Source organism: Falco rusticolus, chromosome 3 (genome assembly GCF_015220075.1).
Source record: "Falco rusticolus isolate bFalRus1 chromosome 3, bFalRus1.pri, whole genome shotgun sequence".
Classification (NCBI taxonomy): domain Eukaryota; kingdom Metazoa; phylum Chordata; class Aves; order Falconiformes; family Falconidae; genus Falco; species Falco rusticolus.
This window is the reverse complement of record NC_051189.1, coordinates 10,215,558-10,242,740: the sequence shown is the minus strand read 5'-3', so window position 1 is coordinate 10,242,740 and position 27,183 is coordinate 10,215,558. Positions and strand designations below refer to the sequence as shown.

The following is a 27,183-nucleotide window of genomic DNA, read 5'->3' as shown; positions in this document are numbered from 1 at the left end:
ATTAACATTTCAAAAGCATTTAGCTTGGCTGGAGCTCTATAAAAGATCGCTGTGAACTGTATTGCTGCATGTGTATAGGCACTACTGAATACAATAGGAACTAGGATATATTTACATTTTTATTAGAGTTTCCTGAGTTAAAGGAATGTGCTTATTGCTTTGAAGTTGAGAGAAAGTTCTCTTTCTGCTCTTCCTCAGCCTGAATGTTCATGTGTGCCACATAACTATAGTATCACAGTGCAGGTGAAGTCATTGATGTTCTAACCATTCCTTTATTTTCCATGCGTGCAAGTGCCGGTGTGGATATAAAACTGGATCTGAGTGCTGGGGCTTTTCTGGTGGCTCATCCTGGCTCATTTCACACCTTGTGTGCTTGTGAGCCATGTCACAGGGAACAGCTGTGTTGTTCCCTTTCAGATCACAGCTTCATCTACCCCTGTTTTCAGGAGGGTAAAGAGAAAGGCCCTAGATTTCTTTTCCCTCCAAAACGCAAAACAACATTTAACACAGCAGGTTTTCCCTAAGTTGTGTAAGTGAACAGTAAGATAGCTATACACGGACATTAAGATTGGACAGTTTTAATGTAGATCCTGTATTTCCTTCTTGTAACACAAATCCCTGGTGAACAGAGACTGAAGCCCATGGCCAGGCATGAGTAAAAGCTGTTTAGGAAGGACAAGCAGGAAAGAAGAGGAGAAGAGCTTGTGAAGAGTTTGATTGTCCGGTGCTCCGGCATAAAGCTGGAGGACATGCTCACTAAGCATGTCTGTGTGTCAGGAACAGAGGAGGAGGGTGCACTGAGGATTTAAGAACTACCTGACTAAGCCAACAGAGCAGATGAGGCTTTCTGAAATGACTAGCAAAGGTCTCCTGTTTTTACACTCCGATCCTCATGTGTTTTTCAACCCTCTAAATATTGACATCACAGCATTATGTAAGTATTCAGGAAACCCCAACCCCTACATTATGTTGGTGATAATCTCTTAACATAGAAATGTTAGAGGCTCAACCACAGGTAACGCTGTACTAGACCTCCTGCTCACAAACTGTGAAGAGCTGGTGGAAAATGCAGTCACAGTTGGCCGCTTGGGTTGCAGTAACCACAGGAGGACAGAGCTCAGGATCTGAATATAAGCTGGGAAGGAACGCAGCAGGGTTAGGACTCTGGATTTCAGAAGAGCAGATTTTGGCTTATTTTTAGGGACTTGCTAGGCAGAGTGCCCTGGGAAGCAGCCATGAAGGGAAAAGGCGCTCAGGAAAGCTGGCTAATTTTTAAAGAAAACTCTGTGAAAGCTCAGGAACAAACCATCCTGTTGTACAGGAAGACTGGGAATTCTGACAGAAGGCCTGCTTGGCTAAGCCAGGAGCTTCTCAATGAATTAAAACACACAAAAAAAGAGTGTAAAAGAAGTGGAAACAAAGAAGCAAGGACAGAAGGGTATAACAATATTGCTCGGCAATGCTTAAGGACAAATGCTATAGGGACAAAATTGGGATGGACAAAACAGAAGGTGGGTCTCGAGCTAAGACTAGCCAGGGACACAAAAAGCAATAAGAGATGTTACAGGAATGTTAGCTAGAAAAGCAAGTTCACAGCAAAGTTATGTCAGTAGATGAATGAGGAGACAGTCTAGTAACAAACACAGAAATGACTGAAGTACTAAAATTCTTTTTTGCTTCTGTCTTCACAGACAAAACCTGCTCTTAGAGCTCTGTGTGTACCAGCACATAGTTGGAAGGAGGTGGTGGGTAGGGGGCACAACAGTTTAGGGGCTACCCAGAGAAGCTGAAAGTAGGTAGGAGGAGGTGGGTGCTGGCAGAGATGGCTGATGTGATTGTGATGCCTCTGTCTATGGAAAATGACAATCAGGAGAGGCAGCTGAGGAGCATATCCTCTGGACTTTTCTAAACCATGTGCACTCATCATGAATAAAGCAAATAGCTAACCATTACCTTAGGGGGAGTATGGCCAAAATATCAAGGGAGGTTTTCCCTTGCTTTACTCTGCTGCTAAGGAGGCCTTAGTTGGACCACTGTGTCTGGTTCTGGGACCCCCAACATACTTCAAGATGGATGTTAAAACCTGGAGATGGCCCTGCAGAGGGCTGTCAAGACAGCCAGGCACACAGGGCACATGAGCTATGAGGAAAAAATGAGGAATCTGGGCTTGTTTAGTCTGGTGAAGAAATGAAGGGGAGACTGAATAGCTTATGACTGCATGAAGTGAAGTTACAAAGATGACAGTCAGACTTCTCTTCACAGTAGCAAGCACACAGCAGACAAGGATAAGGGACATATATTGTGACTTGGGAGGTTCAAATAAGACGTTAACAAAAATATCCTTCACCAAGATGGTAGTGCAGCACTGGAAGAAGCTATGAGAGGTGCTGCAGAGTCTCTACCCTTGGAGGTTTTCAAGACTCAGCCAGATGAAGCTGTGATGACCCTAATTTGGTGTTAACAATTGTCCTGCTTTAAGCAGAAAACTGAACTGTATACCTCCCAAGGTCCCCTTGGAGCTTGAAGTATATTCTTCCCATGGCTCCTCACAGCAGAACTACCTTGTGGTAGACTCAACGTTCCTGCTATTTACTAACAAAGATAAATCTTGTTCGAGCTTTTTTGGGTATGAGAAGGATGACAGAGTAGAGGCAAATCTTCAGCATCTTTCATTTGTCACATGGCATTGGCAACAAGCTGTATCGGCTTAAAGTCAACAAATGTCAGTGGTTACAGGGAACAGGAGGAGAAGACAGCCTTCCTTCAAGCTTCCTGTTTCTTTATCCGGTTGGGGCATCTAGTGGCTCTTGTGACCAAATTGCTTCTTGGCTGTAAAATAAATTGCTGGCCACAGGTTAGTTCCTCCACGAGAAAGGCCTACACTGTACCTGGCAATTTTGGCAAAGATTTTCAAAATGATGCTATAGGAAAATCTAGCAAATGCTTGCTTCTACCAATAGAAGAAAGTGTTTGAGAAAGCAACATGCAGAGGCTTATGCTTTTGTCCTCTAATATTGCATTTCATCTGCGCTCAGAGGCTTAATTATTCAGGCCAGACTATAACTTGCTTAAAAAACGGTCTTAAAATATAACATGTAAAGAAAGAAAGCTACGGTGTTTGCTTTAAGTTATGTTACTAACTTCTGCAAACAAAAGAAGCAGTCATTGAGCAGAAGTGGCAGAACAAGCAAACCAGATATACATTGCAGACTGAACAAGATTGGAGCTTCGGACCATACACATGGCTATGCCCTGTATTCATTACATAACATTGCAAATTCAGCACAAAATTCTCAAAAGTAAATATATTGCATCTGTTGTGGAAAAGCAGTATTTACTCAGAATATGATTGCCCTGATGTGTGCTGGTCAGCTTTTCTTTCTAAATGCAGCTATAAGGATTTTTACTCTTAGTACTGATGGCTTCCGTGCCAAAAATCAGGGGTAGGTAAGCTTTTTCATGAACTCATCTGATAGTCCCTCCAACATCCTTCCTCTCTGCCTGCAAGGAAGAAATCTGCTCTAGGTGCAGTTCTGCCATCAGTATATCCTCCTCGATGCACAATATTGGTCATGCTGGCTATGTTGGGACAAGCAGCAGGAAGCCCCTGAGCCAAGTGCACCTCGTTAGCTACTGATACAACAGAGGGGAGCAGCTCCCACAAAATCCAGCCCTGTCGCCTCTTAGGCTTTTATTCTCACTATAGGGGGCATCACTCATCCTTGTGCTTTTTATGATCCTTGCGCTGTACAGGAGCCTAGCCAGCATCATGATCTTACTGATCTATTTGGCTTGACTAGAACCTACAACGCACAGATGTGTATGAGCACGGAAAGTTTCTGCCTTGTCACAAAGATCTAACAACTGCAGCAGGGCAGACTGTGGATGAAATCACATGAAAGACGAAAAAGCAAGACACCTTTGGCAATTTTGAGTTTTTATTAGGACTTGATTTTACTTCCGTTATGAATACCTGTAGATCCCTCATATTCCCTTTGCATTGGTGAAACAGTACAAACTCCTGCCCTGGCCGTGCCGAGTACTACATCCTCTCTGCCAAGAAGCCAAAGTGCTGGTTTGTAAGGGAAGGAAGGGGAGAGGGTGGACGGGGAGGGTACAAAGAAGAGCTGAAGCATCCCTTAAACTCTAAACAATTCACCATTAGGCTAACTGGTAACTGTTTTGTACAATGCCGTTACCCAGTTTACTTTCTCAATGCAAAGAAAAAGTTGCTTGAAAGCCCTTCTGCTAATGTGGTGACTACCATATTTGAAACAAAACCTCTTTAATGATTTAGATTGTAATCTGCTTATTAATAGCTCAGCCTCAGGCTTGAGGAGCTCATGGAATTCAGGATACATTTACTAAACTATGACTTACCTCCCAGTGTGGTATTAGCCTTGTTTTCCTGACTGATGAATTAAAACACACAAGTTTGCTTAATACTAGAGAGCAGATGGGGTCAATGCAAGATGGCATCTATGAATTTCATCGATCAGAAGCAAAATCACATGCCTCTTCACAGAAGTCCTATCGGAGGGTGCATTGAGAAGTCTAGGCTGTAAGGTCACACCATGGCCTGCTGGTCACGGCTCTGCTAGAAGGTGCTAGAGGCTTTGATCATCTTGGAAATGATGGTGTTCCAGAAACACTTGGAAAGTATTCCTTACAGAAAGTTACAACTTCCAGTCATACAGGCTGCTTGTCCTGTGAGCCTTGTCAGACCTACCGGCAGTGGGGCATCTTTCAGTGATTTTGATGAGAAAAGATGATGCCTGTCTTATCCCATCGGAAAGTTCTTTCTCAGTGTTTTAACACACTAAATAGAAACTGGAGGTGCTGTTCGCATGGTCAGATGTTGTTACCACAATGAGCTGATCTTCACTGAAGGACAGACTGCTGTGTGACAATAGCAGCCTGTGCCTGTCACTAAGGCTGTTACAGGTCTCTAAAAAAATATGACCTGCTGGGCAAGCAAAAGCAGCATCTGCCTCCATTACATGAAGTCATGCAGTTACACCGGTCAGTGAACTCTAGCTGATAAACAGGGAATGTCTGATATTTCCATGCTGGAGCACAATCAGTTATCAGCTTCTGGATCTCCACTGATCCCACTGTCCTTTATCTTCTTTCTGAAGTTTTTCAGCAAAGCTTGAACCATTTTGTGTGTGTTAGCATTTGATTTATGCGCTGTAACAACCTTCATCCTACCATATGCCAGGACTCCCCATATGTTCTTTCATGTGTAGCATCCACAAAAATCACCCAATAAAAGCAAAAGGTACAGCCTGGCTACAGATCCTCTGTCATTCAGCTACAAACAGCTGGTGGGGCACACTACAAGGCTTATTTAAAGCTCAAGTACTTTCACCCACCCTCTCTGATAACTAAACTTGGCACGTAAAAACATAAAAATAAAAATATAAAATATCAAAGTAGTGTAGCATTTCAAAGAGGCATTCAGGAAGCAGACAGCATGTCTTGCTCCAACATGGAGAATCCTGTGGCTGAACGCATGGTGCATGCTTTGAGAATGTACCCATCTCTGGTATGGGAAGGACAGGCCATCTAGGTGTGGTCACATAACTTGCCACGTAGCTGCTCACACTTGCATTTGGTCATCTGAAGCACTGGGTCCTCTCTGCGGCAATCTACTGCTAACATTTCAGTTTCAGAGAAATCTCTACAATTGACTCCTGGCTGGAAGCAGAGGGGTGGTTTTGTACATAGGAGTAGTCTCAACAACTCGTGCTATTGACACGCCTGGTGGTTAGCTGGGGAGTAGTGGCTTGGAGGCATTGGTATGGCCTGGCTCTCATTTTCTGGGGGAACCACTTCCCTTACTATGTTTACAAATATTTTCAGCTTTAGCCACCTCAAACATAAGTTATTTAATTTGACTCTCCACAAGTCATTTGCAGCTTGTGCTTGGTGTAAATAGTGCAGTGAAGGCCAAGAGGCAGACAGCTTTAAATCTAGTGCCTTGGAGCTGAAGTAATACAGGGGTGGTTGTATAGGACTACAGCTGCTGCAGTTTATGCAGGTTTAAGCTCTTTTCTGTGACCACTTCAATCACCAGGGATCTTCAGAACACCTCATTTCAGTTGGTTCCTGACCTAGAAATGCCATTCATCGGGAGAGGCTGGGAAAGGACGGGCAAGGTATATAAGTGAGTGTTGCAACCTAGCGCAGTAGGAAGACACCTGAATGATCCTATACATTTCTCCCCTGCAGTGAACCCCTGGGCTTTCCCACAGCCAGCTTCTAGGACAGGAGTGGCAGCAACAACAGACGGGTGTCAGGAATATTTGCTGTGGATAGGCAAATTGGAGGTGGGTGTCCACCTTCTCCCTTCTCTGCTTTGACTGAGGAGATGCTGGCACTGTTAGGAGAGTTTTAATTACAAGACTAAGTTTGCAAAAGTACAGATGCAGGTGCTCCTGAAGTGCCTTGCGTGAGCCAGTTTGAATCTGAAAGCAGAGCAGTGGTGCCAATGTCATGAGCACCTTCAGCAAGGAGCAACGTGCCAGGTAAACCTGATGGCTTCAGTTGGAGTTACCTCAAGGAACTGCACTTTGTGCCGTCTTCACACAACTAACTGGGCTACCGGGAGGCACCTGTGACAAACTGGGTATCACGGAGCAGTGAGTGCAGAGCTGCTCCATGTGGGAAGAGGAGCAAGGAGCTGAGGGGGGCAAGATGAAGAGATAAACCAGATCCAGGGTCCACCCAGGAGGTTCAGTCAGAGGTAGCAGAAGATGGGTCAGAGACAGGGATGGGATGAGGCACAACTGTGGCGTTACTGGGGTGAGCACTGATGGCCCGGGCTGAGCTGGAAACAGGGTCCTGGGCCATAGGCAAGTGTGGGTGGAGGCCCCAGGGGAGACTTGGCAGGGACAGTCAGGGATAACAGTACCTTCAGGGCCATGGCCCTGGGGTTCACAGCCAGAAGTTCTCTCTCCAGGTAGGAATCCAGCAACTTCTGTTTCAAACAGAGCAATGTTTTAGTCCAGTAAATAAAGTATATAAGCAGCCTTCATTGCAGAGACCAGAACACCAAGTACTGGAGCAGAGAACCATGTTCTGCTTCTCTCAGGGTATTTACACTCTTTTCTATGCACCTCACTTCTCCTACCTTGTAGGAGGTACATCGTAGCTGTCACATTGGTTAGATCATCCAGTCAGTAGTACATTTGATCCTGCATTACTGACATTCTTGTAATGGACTGAGAACAGAAGAAAATACTACATGAAAAGCCAGTTCTGATCACTGTCAGTATCTTGACATAGTCACTCCAGCTGTCAACTGAAAGACATCTTTATGGCCACAGAAGCCAAACAGTGATTATCTTATTCAGCTGTTGCTTAGGTGAAACTTGCAAGTGAAAATGCAGCACAGATTCCAAGATCTAACCTATAGATGGTCACAGAGAAGCCTGACATACATAGATTGTAAGGGAAGCTTATAGTAGTTGAGCACATTTGCTTCTTTTGTGCATGGGTTACCCAACTCTTTAGGGTAACTGGGGTTAGAAACAGAAATAACCCAGGTTGTTGTACTGTCAGAACAGCAGCTATGTCCATCTTTGGGAAAACTTGCATATGGACTTCTGTGGAGCAGGGAAGCCTTTTAAAATGAATGGCTAGTGCAGGACCTCATGGGAGGCACACACGCTTTGCGTTATAGGTTGAGCTGAAGCCAGGACCATCGGGGTAAAGCAGGGTTCACAACCCACATAACCCTACCTGGCTACAGGCATGAAGCACCACTTCTTATGGTATAAACAGAAACACTCAGTCGAGTAAAATCAGACTTAGCAATGCCTACCACCATACAACTTTGGGTCATTAAGATTCAAATTATTATCAGAGGATTGCATCTGTCTTCATGTCAGGACTTAAATTTGAATTGAGATGTTCCAGTAGTGATTTACCAAAGCTGTTATTTTAGGATTTTATCAGAACTATTTATTTTATGTGCCTTGCCTGCAAATCTGTGAAAAAGCACCTCGTTGTTTGCCTATGCTATTGTAATCCATTTTTGAAATTCAGGTGGCTGGTATTTACATTTATGAGGAGAATGATATCCACTGCAAATAGAAAATTTTACATATGCCTTACACTGGCATCTTTTATTTTCCCCAGAATAAATGACTATTAGGTGAATCAACATTAATTACATTTTAGTTATTAATTTATATAAAACTTACCGTAATCATAAACTTATGAAATGTTAAAAAAAAATGCGTTGCGCGGTGAAAGAAAACATGTTATTGCGAAAATGCTTATGGGGTAAACGAGCTCGGGAAAAGCCCCAGTTGTGGGAAGCTGCGTTATTCTCCTCGCCTCGGTACAGGAGCCCCCGGGCTTCGCCAATAACCGAACAAGATGCTCCCCCTCGTGGTGTGAGCGTGGGAACAGGAAACGGAGCGGGCGGCCGAGCCGGGCTGGCAGGTTGGGAAAGCCCCGAGCAGCTGTTAGGAGGCCGGGTTTGCTTTTGCTTTGTTGTGATGGTAAGTGCGAGGGAGGAGGCGTTTCTCTTGCTAGGCTGATTCTGAAAGAGGAGCACAGGTGGGATTTTTAACTTGATGATTTTTTTTTTTTTTCTTGCTTGCCGGTCATTCCTCTCTTCCTACAGAGTAAAACCAGAAGGCCCCTATTTCCCCAGAGTGGGTGCTCCTGATTGATACTAGCTTTTCCTAAGGGAAAAGACCCAAGAGCGATCAGACACAGGAATGGATGTTCTGGGTGATAGGGATGGAGGAATGCCAGCAGGGTGGGAGAATAAGAGTGGGGGGGTGGCCTCGTGGGTACTTTGCACTTATGCTGTGGTAATGCTGGGCTGAGAGCCGTGGCTTGGGGCTCTGTTGCCAGACCTAACATAATCACAGAGCAAAGAGTTCATTATTAATCAGAAGAACAAACTTAATACAAATTAAAGAGGAGAAAACAGTATTTAGGATTGGATTTGTTCCCTAATGGGAAAGAGGAAAATATGACACAGCGCTGAGCAAAGGTGAGCCTGAAAGGTTGAAGCTGGAGGGAAAAGCACTGAGACGGAGTAACTGGCAAGAGGTTACAAGAGGAGCTGGCCAAAAAGGGAGAGGTAGCTTAAGTGTTTGTCGCAGCAGGGTAACAGGGTGGATTTCAGAAAAGCGCAGAACTGCTACATTGCACAGCAGGGCCTAGATGTACCTGTGCTTCCAGAACAGACCTGGTTCTCCATCTTTTTGCAGATGTCTCTGTTCAGTGCTTTTTCTTCTTCCTGATAGCAGTTTTTTCTTTCAATTCCTTTGACATATGATGACAAGGTGGGAGATACTTTACACACCCTTAGTGATGACAAAGACATTCAAAGGCTGCTTAGAATCCCTGTTTGGATACATCTATCATATTTATCAAAGAAGAAATGCAGATATGTATAATATCTCGATGCAGCAAAGTAGCTAAAGGGAGCATTTGATAAATTATGAATTTGGGGGGTTGTTTGGAGATACATAGTTTAACATGTAGGTATATTTAAAAGAATACTAGCTGATAAACCATGGTTATTGCAGCCCTCTAGTTGGTAGAAACAGCGAAAGGATCAAAACCGCTCTCAAACTGGTAGCAGCAATGACTATTTCTGTGCCACTTTCAGTTGTACAGGCTTTCCCAAGCAAATGACTCAGTACACACTCAGGAATATTATTCTTTTGATATAGTTGGGAACCCTGTAACTTGTTTTTCCCCTCACGAGGGCTTGACTCCATGCAGGTGAACATTCGCTGCCTAAGTCGACCTTCAAATACAGGCTTAAAACCTGGTCTTTTTACTCCCGCTATTATATTATTTCACATTGGATCTATAGTGGGTGGGCAATTTTACAGGACAATCCTGACTGCCTAAATGTCATGGCCCTGCGGGCAATGTCAGCCTTGACTGTCCCTGCTCAGCCTAACCTGGAGCTTCCCCAAGCCCTACCCATGGCCCAGGATCTCAGCCTGGCCCAGGTCCCCAGCCCCTGACGGAGCTACCCTGTGGGTGTGCTGCTGTGCTCTGCCTGTCTCTGCTTGCCTTCCCGGCTGGATTTTGGGGCCACCTTTGCCCGTCACTTCCCCCTAGCCCTACCTCACAAATAACGCGTGGCTCAGAAAGAAAACTGGGGAGAGGGATTTCCCCCCTTGACCTTGCAGCAGGCTACCGACGGGCAGGCGCCGGCGCTCCCGCTCCCGCTACGGGGATGCTCCCGGGAACACGGGCGGGCGGACCCCGGCTCGCCCAGGCTGCGCGGTGGCTGCCAAACCGCCACGGCCCCGGGGCGCCCGGGCTGCCTCTCCCCGCGGAGCGCCGCGGAGGCAGCGCGGGGGCGGGAGGCACCGCGGGGAGCCCCCCCCGAGAGCCGAGACGTGTCAGGGCGCTCCCCCGCCCCGCCCTTTTCTTTTTTTCCTCGATTACCCAATGTAACGGTAAACGCCGCTTGCCTCGCCCTGCGCTGCAGCCGCCCCCCAGCAGCCCGTTACCGTCAACAGGGCGATGTCGCGGGTGCGGGGGGGTGGGTGGGGGGTGGTACCGCCTGCCCTCCCTCCCCCAGCTGCGGCAGGGCGCAGCCAGCCCCGCACCGTGCCGGAGAAGGGCTGGGATGCTGCATTTGGGCAGGTGTGGCACTGCGCCCCGCAGCTGCAGAGCGAGGGTTAAACCACAGGTGAAAAAAATGGGGATACGGAGCAGAATTAAGGAAAAAAAAAAAAAAAAAACAAACCAACACCCAAACCCCAAAACAAAGCAAGCAAACAAACAAAAACCCCACAAGAGGAAAAAGGCGGAAGCGAAGGCTGGCACGTGGAGGTTTGCACGAAAATATGGGAAATTGTCCCTGCAGTCGCCCGGGGAACCCGCCGTGCCCGTGCTCCCTCCTTCCCTCCCTCCAAGCCCGGGACTTTTGTGTGACCGTGGGGGAACATCGGTGGCTCCCGCCGCGCTGCCCGCCCGTCCCTGAGCCCCGCGCGTCCCCCGGCGGCTCGGGCCGACTGCCCACCGCGGCCACAGGCTGCACGGTGCGGTGCGGGAAACACATAAACCCCAAATGCATTTTATTGCCCGAAAGTTTTCCAACGTGGGAATGCATGGGAAGCGGGACTCCTCGCGTCGCACATCGTTCCGCGCACCACGTCCCTGCAGCGAGACCCCCTCGCCGCCGCCGCGCCCGCTCTCTCCACGTGCCCTGCGCCCTTTTCGCTCCGTCTCCATCGAAAATGCAGACCGGAATTATCCTTCATCACGGGCCAGCCACGCGTCTCTCACTCGGTCCTTGCCCCCGAATGAATGGGAAATAGCCTTCATTGTCCCTGCTGAAAGATGGTGCTGCCGGCTTTTGCAGCCGTGGTGTGGCCGCACGGCTTCCCCGCCGCCCCCCCGAGCCGGCGCGCCCCCGAGGTGATGCCGCCACCGCGGTTCGCTCCCAGCGAGCCCGTTTCACCGGCCTCCACCGGCCGCGGGGCCACCTGGTAGGTCACCCGGCTCGGGCACCCGCGCCCGGCCGCCCAGCAGCCCCTGCCCGGCCACCGCTCGGGGAGCAGAGGGCGCCCCAGCTCCGCGCATCAGCCGCCGCCGCTGCCGGGCTCCGCAGCGCGGAGCGACGAGTGGGGCGCGCCCGGCCCCGCCGCAGCCGGGCTTCGCTGGCGGCAGGGTTGGAAGAAGAGGGAGGTGGGAAGGTGCGGGCAGTGCCCCTAGCTGTGGCGGCCCCAGGGACGCTTGTGAACAGGGGGGAGCACTGGAGGGATACCAGACCTGCAGCCCCAGCGATGTTCAGGCCAGCTCTTCAGCTGCAGGAGCGCCCGGGAGAGATCCGTTCTCCTGAGAAATGGGTTGCCTTCCTCTATTTTTTTGCCTTTTGTTTTTAACGGGCAGACCCTCTCCTTAAGCGTGCCAAAAGCATAAACGCCTGGGATTTTTCAATCTCTTGCGCCCGTGCCGCCCCGCTCCGGCGGGGAAGCGGCTCTCGCGTTCCTCGAAAGGGCCGCACGCGTCGGCGGCATCCCGGCGTGCCCGCTCCCGCCGCCGCGCCGCTCCCCAGCTCCTCCGGGGCCGGACCCGCCGCCGCCCCGCGGGACACAGCCCGGAGGCTGCGGAGCGCCCGCACCTCGGCGTGCGGCTCCGTGCCGTCCCGCTCTCCTCGGGGCAGGGCGGCTGGCTTCTCCCTTCCCGCTCCCCGTCCTCTCCTCGCCGGGGTCCTCCCTGAGATATCTTTTTTGGGGGGTGGGTGGTGGTGGGGGGTAAGGTTGCAAGGTGCGTTTGCGGACCTCCGAGCGAGTCCTCCCGCAGCGTGCAAGGCTAATATTTAAAACCTTGGGTCCGTGCGCCCCCTAAGCGCGGACGCCGCGCAGCGCATCCCCTGCCTGAAAGCCCGGAAAATAAATAAATAAGTGCGTGTGGCTTTTGAACTGCCCACAGACTGTCACAGAGATGGGGGGAGGGAGGGAAAGAGGGAGGGGGAGAGAGTGAGAAATGCAGAGGCAGCAGTCGCGGTAGCGGCGGCATTGCTCCAGCAGGCACTAGTCACTCCAGTCCCGGCGAGCGAGCAGGGGAGAGCCACAGCACTCGGACCAAGCCGAGCGGGCTCTGGGCTACCTGGGACTCTCGTTGTGACATCCCAGCACACAAACACACAGAGAGGGAGAGAGGAAGAACATAAAAAGGTAAGAAGCAGTGTATCTCACTTATGCCATTTACATAGCAGACCCCGAGAGCTTTGTAATTTTTATCATTCTCCCCCTCCCCGTGGTGTCTCGGGTGCGGGGAAAGGAGATGTGCGTTTGAATCGGGCAGGGTGGGGAAGGCAGAGCGGGCGGGGAGCCGCCTGCCCCGGCACGGTTGGGAGGATCGCTGCGAGGAGCTCGGTTCCTCGAGGGCAGCGCGCCCAGGCGCGGGCTCCAGGCACCGAACGGACTGATGGCTACTCCCTGAAATTTAAATGCCCGATAAGGCTTTCCTGGGGAAGGGGGTGGTGGGGTGGGTAGCGGTGGGTGTGGTGGGAGTAATAGGGGTTTGTGCCCAATTTCTTTTCGGCGCCTTCAATCTGTTTCCAAAGGGAGGCTCATGTAAAAAAAAAAAAAAAAAAAAGAAAATCCCCAAACCCCTCCACGAAGCGCTCGGAGAAGAGAACGCGCGACGCTGGGAAGATGGCAGGGCGCTGGGCGGGGGTCCGGTCCGGGGGTGGTGCAGGGGGCGCCGGGGGGGCAGGCGGCTCGCGCGATGGCTCGGCGGGGCGGGCGCCCCGGTGCCGCGCTGCGGGGGGCGGCGGGCGGCGCGGGGGAGCGCAGCCCGCGGTGGCGGCGGGGCGCGGGGCGGCGCGTGCCCATTGTGGCTGGCGACAATGCGATTGTTCTCGGTGGGGCAGCGGGGAGCGGCGCTGCCACCGCGGTCACGCGTGCGCGTGGGCGCGACGGCGATTTCAGTCCCTGCGCCCGTGCGGGGCGGCGCGGGGGGCTCGGGCTGCCGCGTCCCGCCGGGGCAGGGGCTACGGACCGGCCGTCGAGAAAGGCGGGGACCGCCGGCGCTGCCCCGCTCTCGGCGCCCCGATGCGGCTGTTCATGAATATTCATCGAATGCCGCCCCCCGTTTCCCACAGACCCCTCCCTTTTGCCCCCCGTTTTCCGATCCCCCCTCCGCCCAAGCAAACCTGCCGCCTCTTTCTCCCCCCGACCCCCCTCGCCGTATCGCCTCTCCCCACGCACACGCGCGTCTTCCAAACGCGGCTCCCGCAAGGAGCTTTCCCCGCGGCTCAGCTGGGCGCGGCGGCATGTGCGAGGGGACGGACAGACGGACGAACAGACAGACAAACGGGCGGGCGGGCGGACACGCAGGACACCCACCCCCCCCCCCCCCCCCCGCCCGCCGCGGTGCCCCGGGCTGGGTGAAGCCCCGCAGCCGCTGCCCGCGCCTTTGTCTCTGCCCGGCGCATGCGCGGAGGCGGGGGCGGGGCCGGCGCCGGTGGCGGAACAAAGGCGCCGCGCTGCGCCCCCCGGGCTGGTGGCCCCCCCTCGGCACTGCCGGGGCTGCGCCTGGCCCCGGGGGGTACGGGGGGGTGTCCCTGCTGCGCGCCGACACCCCTCGGTCTCCGCGCTGAGCCTGGCTGAGCGCTGGTACCTGCTGCCGTGCGCCGTGGGGGAGCGGAGCCGCGCCCCCCCACATCTCGCCGAGACAAAATCTGGCTTCTCCGGAGGGGGAGGGGAGGCGGTGCTGCCCGGCCCCCCCGCCCGCGGCAGATTGCGGGCTGCGGGGGCGAGGGGCTGCGGGGTGCCCCCGGAGCGCCCCCGCCCCGTGCTCCGCTCCCCCCTTCCCCCTCCGCAAAACCGCCTTCGGTGGGTGGCGGTGCAGAAAACGGGGAGCGGGGGGTCCCCTTTACAGCAGCGCCGGTACGGGCGGGTCCGCTTGGGGGTCCTTTCGGTCAGAGGGGGCGCGGGGGTGCCCCGCGCGTGCCGCACTGGGTCCCCCGGGAAGCCGCCAGGGCGCGGGACTGCGCGTGCTGCCGGGCTGCGCCTGCGGGGGGGCACCCGCACTCTGCGGGCCCGGGCGGCCATGGAGCATCCCCCTCTGCCGAGGGGAAGCAATCCTTCAAGGGGAAGATTTATTTTGTGTGTGTGTGTGTGTTAGTGCGACATCTTGAAATCTCTTTTGTTCGATTTGTTGCATCTCGATGCTGGCATCGGTGCTTGCTCCTCCTCCGCCCCTTTTCCTTCCCAGCAGATGCTCTTGTCCAAAATTAGGATATATGTTTCTCTTTAGGGCAAGCATGCTTAAGCCTGTTAGAAATGGATAATTTTGTAAGCTAATGACTGTTAGTTTCGGATCAGAGACAACTGGTGTATTTGTTAAGCTGGCGTTAAAGATGACAAAAGAATACTGCAAGCGGGCTCCTAAACAGAAGATGGCAGTGGGTTTTATTGCTTCCCCTCTGGGGTGATGAGCATTGGCTGGAAGACACGCACCCCAGGGCCCTTCACATGGGGATTTACTTGGTAGTTCCAGTGTTTTCAATTAAGGAGCCTTCTGAAGAAGTGCTGCCATCAGAGCCCTAAAATCTGTCTCGGTGTCCCCTCTCTGCTTGCTAGATGCTTGCCAGGCACCACCTAGACCAGTGGCCAGGCTTCAAATGCCACGGGTTTTCTTCCAGTGTAGCTGTTCTTCCCGTTATGCACGGGAGCGGTGAGAGCGTGGGGTGGGAGTGCCACACCAGGGGATGATGCGGCATCTGCTGTCTCCAGTGGAGATACTTTGACCCACACAATCCTTTTGTATTCGGATTTTGTGTCTGTTTTGTGCAGACCCTCCAAGCTTTACGGGCAGGGGAAAAAAGGAAGAAGCAAGGACACGGCCAAAGGTTTTTGCATGCTGCCTGTAGTTGTCTCACTGAACTTCATATGAGGGAGAAGCTTTGCTTTGTGATCTTCCTATCTACTGGACTGTGGGCAGTAAATATTTTCCTTTTGTCTGGCTGTTATAGTTTCACTGGAGAGCACCAGCTCTGGCCTGTGGATGGAATAAACCCAGAGCCTTCGGAAATTCATGGTGGCTCTGTCTCTTCTTGTATGCTTCATGTATGAAATAGCTGATTGTGTAATTCAGGGAAATTTTATGTAGCTGCCAAAAAGCAATCATGCAGCAGCTTTTTCTGTTGATATGAACCTCTGAGCATATCATATCATGTTAAAATAAAATCAACATTAAAAGATAAAACTGGTAAAATTACTGTTGTAGTTATTGCATGAAGCAATGATCAGGTGCTTTTTTTTTTTTTGCTTTTTTCCCCCCTTTTTTTTTCCACGTTTCTTTGCATTTGAAATGCAACACCCACTGAAGCAACCTGGTGATAAAAGATTCATTTATTTCAGCAAGTGGCGTATCGTTGGAGCATACAATTTCCCTGAGATTATAAAGTCTGTACACTCCATAATTTCAGAGCCATCTCTAGAGCTATCTATAGTTCTTAAGTATTTGTGTGTTTTGATCTTTCAATGTTAAGTCTCCAGATTAAATTTGTATTTTCCAAGTGAAGCTTCTTGTGTTTGTGGTGCATTCCACTGGCAGCTTTGCCTCATGCAGTGAACCATGAATTCCTTCAGCAGACCCTCCTGTGTACGTGACAGCTTTCTTCTGAATAATGCTAAAGCAGCCCCTGGTGCAGGCATCCACCCATGCCCCGATGGGATACACTGAGGGACAGAAGCTGGTTGCGGGGCAGAAACAGGCCTTCCTGTGAGGTCTTGGTAGAGTGTCGTGCAGCTACATTTTTAGGCATTCAGCTACCATTGAGCTACTAATTATTTGGAAACTTGCTGTTGGAAGCTGATTTTGCACTAATTTTGAAGGCAAGAATTTCAGAATATTTTTTTCTTTTTTTTTTTATCCATCTGCAAGAAGATGCTACATTTGTACTTACACATTTGTGCGCAAATCCCAGGTCTTGATTTAGGTCTGTAGGTGTAAATGTAGTGTCCTTGGGTGCACTGTAAATTTAATGGTTAAAATCTGAGTTCTTCACATAAGAAAACTGGATGCTATTCAAATACAGCGAAGAGTTATCAATCAATATTCAAGGCTGACCTTCATTCCTACAAGGATCGTAGAAGCAGACCATTCTGAAGTACTGTACAGATGCATTCAGACAGCTTCATGACTGAAGAAAGAGAACTTACAAGGGGCTTGGGTTGCTGCTTCTGTTTCTATCAGGAATGACAAGAATGAGGTAACAACTAGAGAAATCAAAGAAATTCCTGAACACATTAGAGACTTGAAAATAGAAACCATATGCAGCATAATAGAGGTTTCATGCATTAGTAGGAAATGCTTTCAAGATTAAAAAAATCACAGGGGGAAGGAGGGAGGGGAAACACCTCGTGCAGAATGGAGAGGACTTTAAAGTTTTCCTTACAGCATCTTGTATCTCACCGCTGTTTGTTTTAAAAGCGTGATGCCAGCTAAGCTGCTTACTTCAAGATGGAGAAACTCGGTTAGTATAAAAATGTAGCTGTTGGTTATTTGATATGAAATTTCTAAGTTTAGAATAGAAACTGATTGATAGCAACATGATTCCTCAAACATGAAAGATTCCTGACTTGCCAGAATCTGAAAAAAAAGCCTTTGACTTTCTTCAGCACACCAATAAATGTAAAGAGATACTGATTTGTAACACATGTGGAATGGTCAGGTTTTGCCTGGGAGCAAGATGTGTAGTAATTCCCTCTTAAGTATGGTTAATGGAATTTAACTCTGAGGAAACAGTTTTATTAATAAAAACCTTCTGTCTTAGGATATAAATCAGAGGCTGATCTCATTTGATGTGTTTGGTATTGTGTCCTGCAGAACAGGAATTAAGTACACTGTATATATATATGCACTTGATCTGACTTTTTGGGTATAGACTGCCAAGTACCTCATCAGTTCTGTAGTGTTGGGAAAGCCACATGCTTTTTAGTCACATGTTGCATAGTTTAGACTTTAGCCTGGTAAGTAGGGCCACATATGATCATGGTCTGCTGATCCAGGGATTATTATTATTTCTTTTACCCTGTAGGAATTTGAATGTCTTTTCAAAAGACTTAATTGTATGTACACTGCCCTAGCAGTTGTCCATAGCAGCATGCACTCGGTGCTTAATGCGAACTGTAGGATTGGTGGTGGGAGCTTCATTTTGATGAAAGCCTTGCTGTCCTTACAAAGGTTACAACACTGAATGTGTAATAAGATTAGGCCTTAACCATCTACCTTTTGCTACTTATATGTTACTGGATGTTTGCTAGTGGTGTCATGGTGGTGGTTGTAGTACCGAAGCATTGGCATGAAGAGGATGTGAATGCAGCATTGAAACACAACCTTTTACTCCAGGCAAAAGCCTAGTAACTATAATGGTAAAGCTTCCCATATAGGATTAATTTGAATGATGGAAATTTATGCCATCATGACTTTACATGACAAATGCAAGCCACTTCTGTACAAATAGTAAAATCAGGGGGCTTCTGGCCACCACCTGTTTCAATAGTCCTTAAATACTCAATGGGATATAGAGCATAATCTCTGCCAAAGGATAGAGCCTCGTTTTAGTTTGTGAATTTATTTTATGCTATTACTCTTTTCCTTATGTGATTGGTTGGTGAGGGAGAGGCTCATATTCAAAATTACAGCTTGACGTTAATAACTATTTTAGGATGAAGTAGAAGATGGTCACATAGCAGGATGCTGGAGATGTGCATCTGCTTGACAAATCTAAGATGACAGTCAGCTATGGAGAAGAAGCAAAGTTAGACAAAACAAAGAATGGATCAACAATAATAGAACTGATACTTGGCTTTCTCATCTACCTCAGAAAAGCACACAGAAAACAAGCGCAGAGCAGAATGTAGAAAACAGTGAAAACCCAGTTGCAAACATGTGATCAACATGAGAGAGTGAAACCATCAGAAACCCTTTGGTACATCTGTTTGTCCAAGATAGACTGGAGCCTGAGAATTGCTACATCAGCTTCCTGTAATCATCCTTCCCCAAAGCAGTGAGGCGTGTCATTCAGGGAGTAAGAAAACACACCCCCCCCCCCAAAAAAAAAAAAAAAAACAAACCCAAACTTGATGGTATAAAACTAGGAGTCTGGAAAAGGATAGGGTGAAACCTGTCACCCCTAGATGTGGTGCTTGGATGATTTTGGTATTCCCCATTCATATGCGGTTTCCTGTTGCTTGTATTTTAGCCACCACTGGTAAGTGCATGGTTGACTTCTGCTACTAATTGTGCTGAGCTGGTGGGAGGAAGGAAATTCAGTGAGCTCTGAGGTGGTGAAAACAGCTTTTCCGGGTTTCTTGCCGTCACCGCAAAAGCTGAGGCGAATGGGGAAGGTGTGCTAGCTGCTCTAACCAACAGGTTTCTGAACCAGATGGGCTGAAAGAGCGGGGCTCTTTCTCCTGCAGCAGCATCGCTCAGCTGTGTGTGTGTGAACCCTGCACCTGCCTGTGCTGTACAGCCTGTGCTGGCAATGGCTGGTCTCACTGAAGAGTGGGTGACAGCTGCCTGTTGACTATCACTTTCCTTTTCAGATCTACAAGCCCTGTGAAGCAAGGCAGGCAATAGCTCCTCAGAGTGTAAAAATGAAAATCTGCCCAGATTTTCCAGACTTTTCCATTCCATACTTTTCTTGAAATGGAGGAGAGTGTACTGATGATTTGTAACCTCATTTCACTAGACGCTTTCACTAGGAGCTTGTGAGGTCTCTGTAGTGAACCTGAGTGCTCAGGATAGCCCCTGAGCCTATAATTCAAATGCCTAAACTAGCAGACTAAAGCAAATGTGGAAATGTGAAAACTTTCCTTGTTTGCAGTCCACACATATTCTGTATAATGCCAGCATTCATGGCTAAGAGCATCCTGATGCCTCTAGAAAGCTGCATCTGGGATGTGAGCTGACTAAGAGCTGCCACGTGCACTGAAATACGGTCGCTCACCTAAGTGTGCTCTTCTCCTATGCATGTAAAATCGAGTAAAAGCATCAACGGAGATAAAGAACACTAGTATTACAGTATTTTTTAATAAGCACTAGAATAATTATTAGGTCACTGAAAGTTCAGCTGTCATCCTCTTCTGTGGATGAGTCAGTGACTGAGAGATCCATGGACAAATCATTGGTGGTGATGGCAGGAGGAATGTGGCACTCCTTATGGTGTCTCTCGTTCCTGATTGCCAATACGCTGTACTGGCAATCCACTACGGCACGGTGCCTTGAAAGTGACCTTCAGTGCTGGGGTAGTGTCCGTTACCAAGGGTTCGATCTATACTGCAAATCACCTGCAGGTGGTTTTTTTAAGCATCTCTTGAAACTATGCTGTCACCCAGGCATTATGGAGCAAAGGAAGCGTATCAGTCAGCAAGTGACACATATAAAGGATCCCCCTTGCTTGAAACAGGATAAATATTGTGTCTTTAAATACCTGCCATCTCTGTTCTAACTTGGAGTGGATATATGGAGAATGGTGTTGAGGGAAACGAACTGGCTTTGCATGTTCTCCTACAGCCATTGACCATGTGAGGCAAAAAAAACCCCATCCGACTGCCTCACCACCTAAAACACAGAAGTGACAGGGAACAAAGGAAGTTCTGCACTGACAAATTTATGGTTAAGAAAAAAAGTCTGTCCAGGAGTTTGCTGTGAAACAATGACAGTAAATTTGCAGTCTGAGAATAGAAGTATTTATCTCAGCAGCAGCTTTTATTTCCTTTCTACTTAAAAAATGAAGTTCCTTGGCACATTTTTCTCCTGGGTAAAGAAGCCATTCAGTATGCTTCTTGATAGAAACTTTGTATTCTAACATGTTGGGATATACCTTATTATCTCTGTGCATATTTGTAAACGTGTCACAGTAAAAAAAATAATAAAAAAATTAGGTGTCTTCAAGCTACTTACTCATTTTTCAGCAAGCTTTGGCTTTGTATCCTTCCTTGCCATGTTCCTGTAGATCATTTATCCGTATTTCAGTTCAGTTGCCACAGTGGTTATACTGCATTTCCCTTGGTCACCCTTTATAGAAGGGCATTTAGTAGTCTGTATGTTCAGCTGTGGACTAACCCAACCTACTTCAGAGAACATCTTGTTAATTATGCAGTAACATGCAATATGTGCATTAGCACATAGCCAGAACGTACCCAGAACACAGTAAGCTCTATGCCATAAGCTGAAGTGTGTGCTGTCATTCCTGTGTAATAAACAGAGATAAGAGAACGGAGCCACTTCCTGCAAAACTTCAATTCTAAACCCTAAAACTAACGCTACCAGACCCCAACTGTTTCCATGGATATGGCTCCCAAATCTAGGTGTTCACTGCAGTGAGATCATACCAACATGAGAACTTGATCTTAAACAAAGTTTTATGCAAATCCTGTAACAATATGGAAATCTTGGAGCTCTGCCAGCCAAAAGCATTCAACACTTTTAACTTCTTATCACTTGAAGAAATATTAGTGTGATTTCTCCTTCTGTTGAGTGAAAAGGAATAGATTTGTTTCCTTTTTACATGCTGTTTCAGTTTCAAGCAGCACTGGCTCTTGACTAAATGAAAAAAACCCCAACCAACAAACCCAACCCAAACCAACCCTTTATGTGATAGCTTGCACTGTCAGTCTTACTTTCAAGAAGAACTAGATTTGTTTGATTCCTGTAGGACATTAAACAAATTACTGGAACATCATAATTAAACTACATCAGTGAGTTGCAAAACCTTCCAAAACACACTTTTAGGGGAAACATTTGTTATTGTAATAGACAAAGCTTGTCTGTCAAGCTGTGGCTTTGCTGGTCTGCGTATTGCATAAAGGCCAGTAGCTGTCACAGTCTTACTGGCCTGAGTTTCTTTCATAGAGAAACCCTTCTTTGGATCCACTTCTAATTGCCTGAGATTTTCATTGTGTCAAAATAAAGCATAACATCTATAAATGATGGAGACAACAACATGATTGCTGTGCAAATTCATTATGAATGCCATCAAGAGGAGGGCCATGTTCAGGCCAAATGAGTTCATGATGGCAAATGTATATGCCTTTTTTCTGAAGTACAAGCTTGTAGCTACAGAGTGAAGAGACAAAATAGCTTTTGGTCGCTGTGGAGGGTCTCCGAGCAGGGGGCTGGAGAACTGAACTGGATTGATTTAGGTCATCTCCTGTACATTGAACTCCAAAAGAAGACCAAAAAACTGAAAGGACATGATTTTCATTAGAATTACAAATAGTCATCTCAGTTAATTAACTCCTTTAAACAGACAAAACCTCGAGCAATGAGAGAACCAAAATAATAGATAAAAGATTTATTCACAGCCTGATCTCTGCCTATGTGCCCTTGCAAGTTTTGAATACTAATGTTGGTTTCAAGTACGCATGGTTTTCTGCACTGGAGCACATTTCCACAGTCCTCCCTGGTCCCAGACTTTCTTCCCAACACCTTTGGGGTCTGGCTGGCTGTCTGCTACATGCTCCTCACAGAATTTTTGCAGTTTTGTTCCTGAGCTGCAGGTTCCCAGTTTACGTCTCTTGCCTGTCTCACCCTTCTGTCTCTAGAAACCTTCTCTCCTCTGAGCAGCCTCAGGGTCTCCTCTAGGGAAGGAGCTCCTCTGGCTGCTTGGTCTTCTTAAAACAAGCAAAATAATTGGGACTGGCCACGGGAGCTTTCTGTGCTGTCTTGCAAACGAGGGGATGGGTCACCATCCATGGGGCATGCACGATCTGACGTGCCAGTCCTTGTGTACTGCGCTAACGATGCTTGTTGGTTCCCTGCACTGGAAAGGAGACCAAATAGCTAACTTAATTATTACAAATGCCCTGTTTTATTTTAATTAATCTAGCCATATGATTCTGGTTCCTTGATCTAATTAGCTAGGGAGATAGTTAAATATATCTTCATGTATCTAGGCACATTTAGCTATTTGTGGTTAAATCTGCTCACGGTTCCTAAGAGACTGTATTTCAAAGTTATAGAGTCACAGCCGGGAATACCTTCCAGCTGCCCTTTATCCGAAATAAAAAATACAAAGACTTCATCTTAATGAATATGGTAGAATTTTTTTTATGTTGGCAATACACCTCATAACTAATAATCACATTAAAGCCTTCCATGGAAACAAGGAAGCATCTTTCTCTGTTCTGCTGGTAAAGGCTAGCAAGTAACTGTGTGGTACACAAGAAATGGGATTTCTACTGTGTGAGTAGATAAACATATCTTCAGACTGTATGTGGAAAATATTTTCCCTTTGCTCTGTAACAGATGGAAGATGGTCAGTAACCTGAGTTAAAATAATTTGAATAATTTGAAATTAATAAACCACAGTAAAAATTTTTTGTCCGTGGAATCATTTCTATTAAAGATGGTACTTGGTAGCCATAAAGAATATGTGAATAGAAATTTCATAAAGAAGATTTTGTTGACCAGAAGGAGAGAACAAGAATAACAGAGGTCCCTAGTTGTGCTAAGAATTTGCAACCGAAACAGAATAAATTGCCTTTTAACTGCCCTGTAATGGGCATCTAAGTATTTCCTTTCATATACTATGCATTGAACGTTTAAAGATATTACTTGCATGGGTCATATGCCACATAAAAGAGAGATACTGTTCAAGTGGATGCACATGTAAATAGTAAGAGTGATCAAACGGGACCTATGAAAGGGGAAAATGAACACATTGGGTTTGTGCAGTGTAAGGAAGGGAGCAATTATTTTCAAAGAGCTAAGAAAATAGCCAGCAAGCCATCACTTAAATGTAACTCACTCTGCCCTGGGGCAAGACGAGGGACTATCTAGACTTCTCCTGAGGTACCTTCCAGCCCTGCGGTTTGGGGGATCAGGTACATGGAGAACCTTCGAAGCGAGCTTGTTCTTGAGTGCAGAAAAATTGGTAGGGTTGAAACAAAATCATTCCCAAATCTAATTTATTGGCAGTATATCTGAGCTCTGTTAAAATAGAGAACAAAAGATAAACTCTTTGCTAAGATGCTTTATGGACATGGCATATGCTAGAAAAAAAATAATATACAAATAAGACTTTTCTAGAGCTGGCAAAAGGAGATTTAATTTATTGATGCTGAACGGCACAAGTGGTTAAACAGATTTCTCATAGCACTTTTGACAGAATTCCTGAGATGTGCTGTAGGTTTGAGGCTATTCTTGAAATTCGGGCTGATGTGCAAGAAGGGGGGTAAAGCTTATATAAATGATTGAAGCTTTTCAGTTCCTAAATTTTATTTCAGAACAGTAATGTGTAGTCATGTGGATATGTTTGAGAATTTTACTCTGTAAGCCCAGGGTGAAGTTTTGTGACTGGATCTGAGGACAGCTGTGTAACGCTGATTGATGTGACACCAGGATGTCTTTTGTTAATCTATAGGCTGCAGGGACTGGGTTTGCTGGGTTGTTCAACAGATGAGTGGAGAATCTAACTGTGTAACAAAGGCTATACGCACGTTTTCAACACATGGTTGCTCAAACTTAACGGCATAATAACAATAGCTTTGAAGGTTAAGCCTGATATAAATTAGCCTCATTTCTAAAGAAATCTTTGGTCTGTATTCATAAATGGGTTTGAATAGATTTAATGTGTAGCTGAACAAATATCTTTGTGCAATCTCTCTTTTGTGTGCAGGTGGGCAGCTGCCTCTGAAGTTCCTGGTTCAATACCAGGGGCGATCCGTGCTGTGGCTACTTTGGAGTACGTGTTTGAAATCAGTCAAGCTTTTTGTACCTGAGGGCAACCTGAGATTTATTTACTTTCCATATGCGCTTACTGGAAATGGTGCTGTGCTCTTAAGAAACACTTGCAGGATTTGTATGTATGTATCTGTTTAATGAACCAGATTCTTGGCTAGTGGCTTATATCTTGGTGTTATCAAAGGTAAGGAAATGCTCACCTTCGTTTAGCTGCTGTTAGGTCATTCAGCAACGTATGGATTTCGAGCCATGCACAGCAGTGTGTTGGCATTTTTTAAAGTGAACCTTTCAGTGAGGGAGGCGCATTTGGGAGCAGAGCTAGAGCTGTGGGCTTGATTCTGGTTTTATTTCTGTTGTTGATCAGTGAGTATTTACTTTGAATGTAATTGAGTTGTACCAGTAAAGTCAGGGCTGTGGGCCGCTAGAATTCCACAGTAATTTGGATGGTTGGGTAGGCAGCACTGACTGGGTCTGATGCTCTTATGTGATATAACAGCGGTTGTGTTTGCAATCATAATATGTAAGCATTTACCAAAACATTAAATCCTGGTGTTCTGTCATCTGCTTGCTTTTCTTCCTGTCTTCCTCCTTGGTTCCTTTGAGAAACCGATGGTAGGTTAATTTGGATAGCGCTGATGTTGAAGGTGAATTTCCTACTGTCTGAAGAGGAAGAAGGATTATTTTTCTAATCTGTAGAAGGTAAGGGTGTGCAGCAGTGCAGTTTTCATGTTGAGTAGCTAGGTCAGAAAATATATGCCTTAGGTTAGGATTATTTTAGTCAGAGACAAAATCCCTGGCATTAGGTCTTAGCAATATTAATAAGCTCATATAAACTGGCACAAAGGGCTGCTTAATAATCTGTAGAGCAGCGAATTTTTTTTCCGGTACATGGACCTGTACACGAGAACCAGACCAAGTAATTACAGCAGTGAGAGAGGGGAGTGTGTCCTAGATATATTAGGCTATGCAAGTGCATACTGCTGTGTATATAATAGGATAGGTGTAGTATATAATATAATATAATATAATATAATATATATGTAGTATATAATATAATAGGATAGGTGGGGAGTGTTACACTGGTGTATGCCCAGGCAGTGCCCTCTTCTCTGCAGTAGATCTCTGTGTGGGAGCTATTGAATGAGGATGGTGGGTTAGGGTGGCCATGGGATTTTCACTTGCTTGTCTTGGGTTTGAGTCAACATCCTGCGTCAGAGCTGCCTTCAGCTGTGCTTTGGTGGTGCATCTGATTTCGGTAAAACTGTTCGCAAGTGATCCAGCTGAGCCTGCTTCATCAGCCGCCTTACAGAGCTCTTCAGTATGAACGATAGGTAAGCAAGGTGAAGTGCTAAAAATGACCATGCTGGAACTTCATTCAAGGGTTGATATGCCCTAGAGAATAGTTTTTATCCTCAAGTTGCCATCTGCATGCAGATGTTTACACTCAGAGCTGGGCTGATTTGTCATAGAGAAATAGAGGACCTGTATAAACCAGATACAGCTGGCATAATTAGTCTGCTTCTTCAAAACCCTTTTCTACTTGACAGGCCAATGAAAATAAACGTGAACTTTAAAATCAACGCTCAGGTTTGTATTTCAGGATCAGAGTATGCTTTTGAGACTACTGTCTGCAACAGTAGGATAGTAAAAACATGTCTGTTTTCTGCTATAAGGCAACTAGCCACTTAATATAGTTCATGGAGTTTTGAGGTATAAGACCTAAAGCGTGCAACGGCATACAAAGCCTATGGACTAATGAGTGTTAATTAAAGGCCTATATTGCATGCCTATTGGTAAAGCACCCTGAGGATGTGCAGCAATAAGAAAACCCTGTTGCAAAAGCTATAATGTGAATTATTTGAAATTTGAATATATTTTAGTAGATTTTATAGCTTCCTGTATAGTACCACATCCTTTGCATTTCTTTCACCCAATGGGAAGTGTAATACCGATAGGGGGAAAGTTTAAATAAAATCCTATCAGCAGTTTCTAGTCAAGTGAAAGGTACTTTTGATTTTATAATTTTTATTTTCTTTTACTTTTTAAAAATGATTGCCATAAAAAGGTTTGAGATTTGGCCATGACAATGGAGCTGGCTGGGAATCTTTCAATGGAATGTCTTCTACTGGAAAAGGTTTGAGTTCTTGCAGATGAAATTCTGTAGGAATAATCATACAGGGTTTTTTTCTAGCTGAAAAGAAAAGGACAGACTTACCCATTCTCAGCTAGTGAATCATTTAATGTGTAAAAAAAACATGTGGACAGCCAAGATTCAAATTTTTGCTCTTGCAGATTCCAGCTGGGGTATTAGAATTGTCTCCTATAAAACAAGTAACGTATTCAGCAGACTATTGTGCAGGTTTGGTTGGGTCAGTCTGAGCCCCTGCTGATGGAGCAGGCTCCTCCATGCTATATGAACCACCAACTGGCAAGAGAGTATCTCCGGTCAGAGCACTTACTGAGGTGTTGGAAGCTGAGGCTCAGGTCTGAACTGGACAGAAAAGAGTTGAAACAGGCTCTTTTATAGATAAAGTGATTCTCTTTAAGTAAAGGGTTCAAACCTGTGATTGATTTTTTGCCTGTCTGACTAAGAAAACTGATATAAAAATGCCATAAATGCCAATCTTTTGGGAGGCTGGATAGCTTTTTACCATGTAGTTCTAGTATAAAGGCAGCGTCTTTGTTTGGATTCACAAATTAAATTTCTACCCCTTCTGCCTTTTTGCGGTATTTATTTGTAGAAGTTTCTGGGAGGATGTTCAAATCCCCAACTGCCCGTTTAGTGCCTGGCATGAATCTTAACCACAGAGCTGGTCCTGCGACTTTACATTACAGGCAAATTACATAGCATGGAAATTTTAAATGTACATTACAATGTGTGGAATTTTTTTCCTTATTTGAGTGCTAATCCCATTGATGGTGTTAGATACTTCCACCTCAAGGGTGCAGGTAGGACAGCTGACCTGAAACAGCAGC

The 27,183-nt window shown here is 46.8% G+C and overlaps 1 protein-coding gene across 2 annotated transcripts in view; it reads left to right on the top strand.

Moving 5' to 3' along the window:
* Positions 1–12,452: 12,452 nt before the first annotated feature.
* BASP1 (brain abundant membrane attached signal protein 1) overlaps positions 12,453–27,183 on the top strand; it is a 52,377-nt gene continuing 37,646 nt past the window's right edge. Inside the window, exon 1 of one of the 2 annotated variants that reach the window (XM_037380975.1) lies at positions 12,453–12,677. The gene's annotated coding sequence lies outside the window, so the exon portion shown is untranslated. Of the gene's footprint in view, positions 12,678–18,638; positions 18,731–27,183 lie in introns of those variants that run through there. The other variant, XM_037380976.1, reaches the window with a different exon arrangement.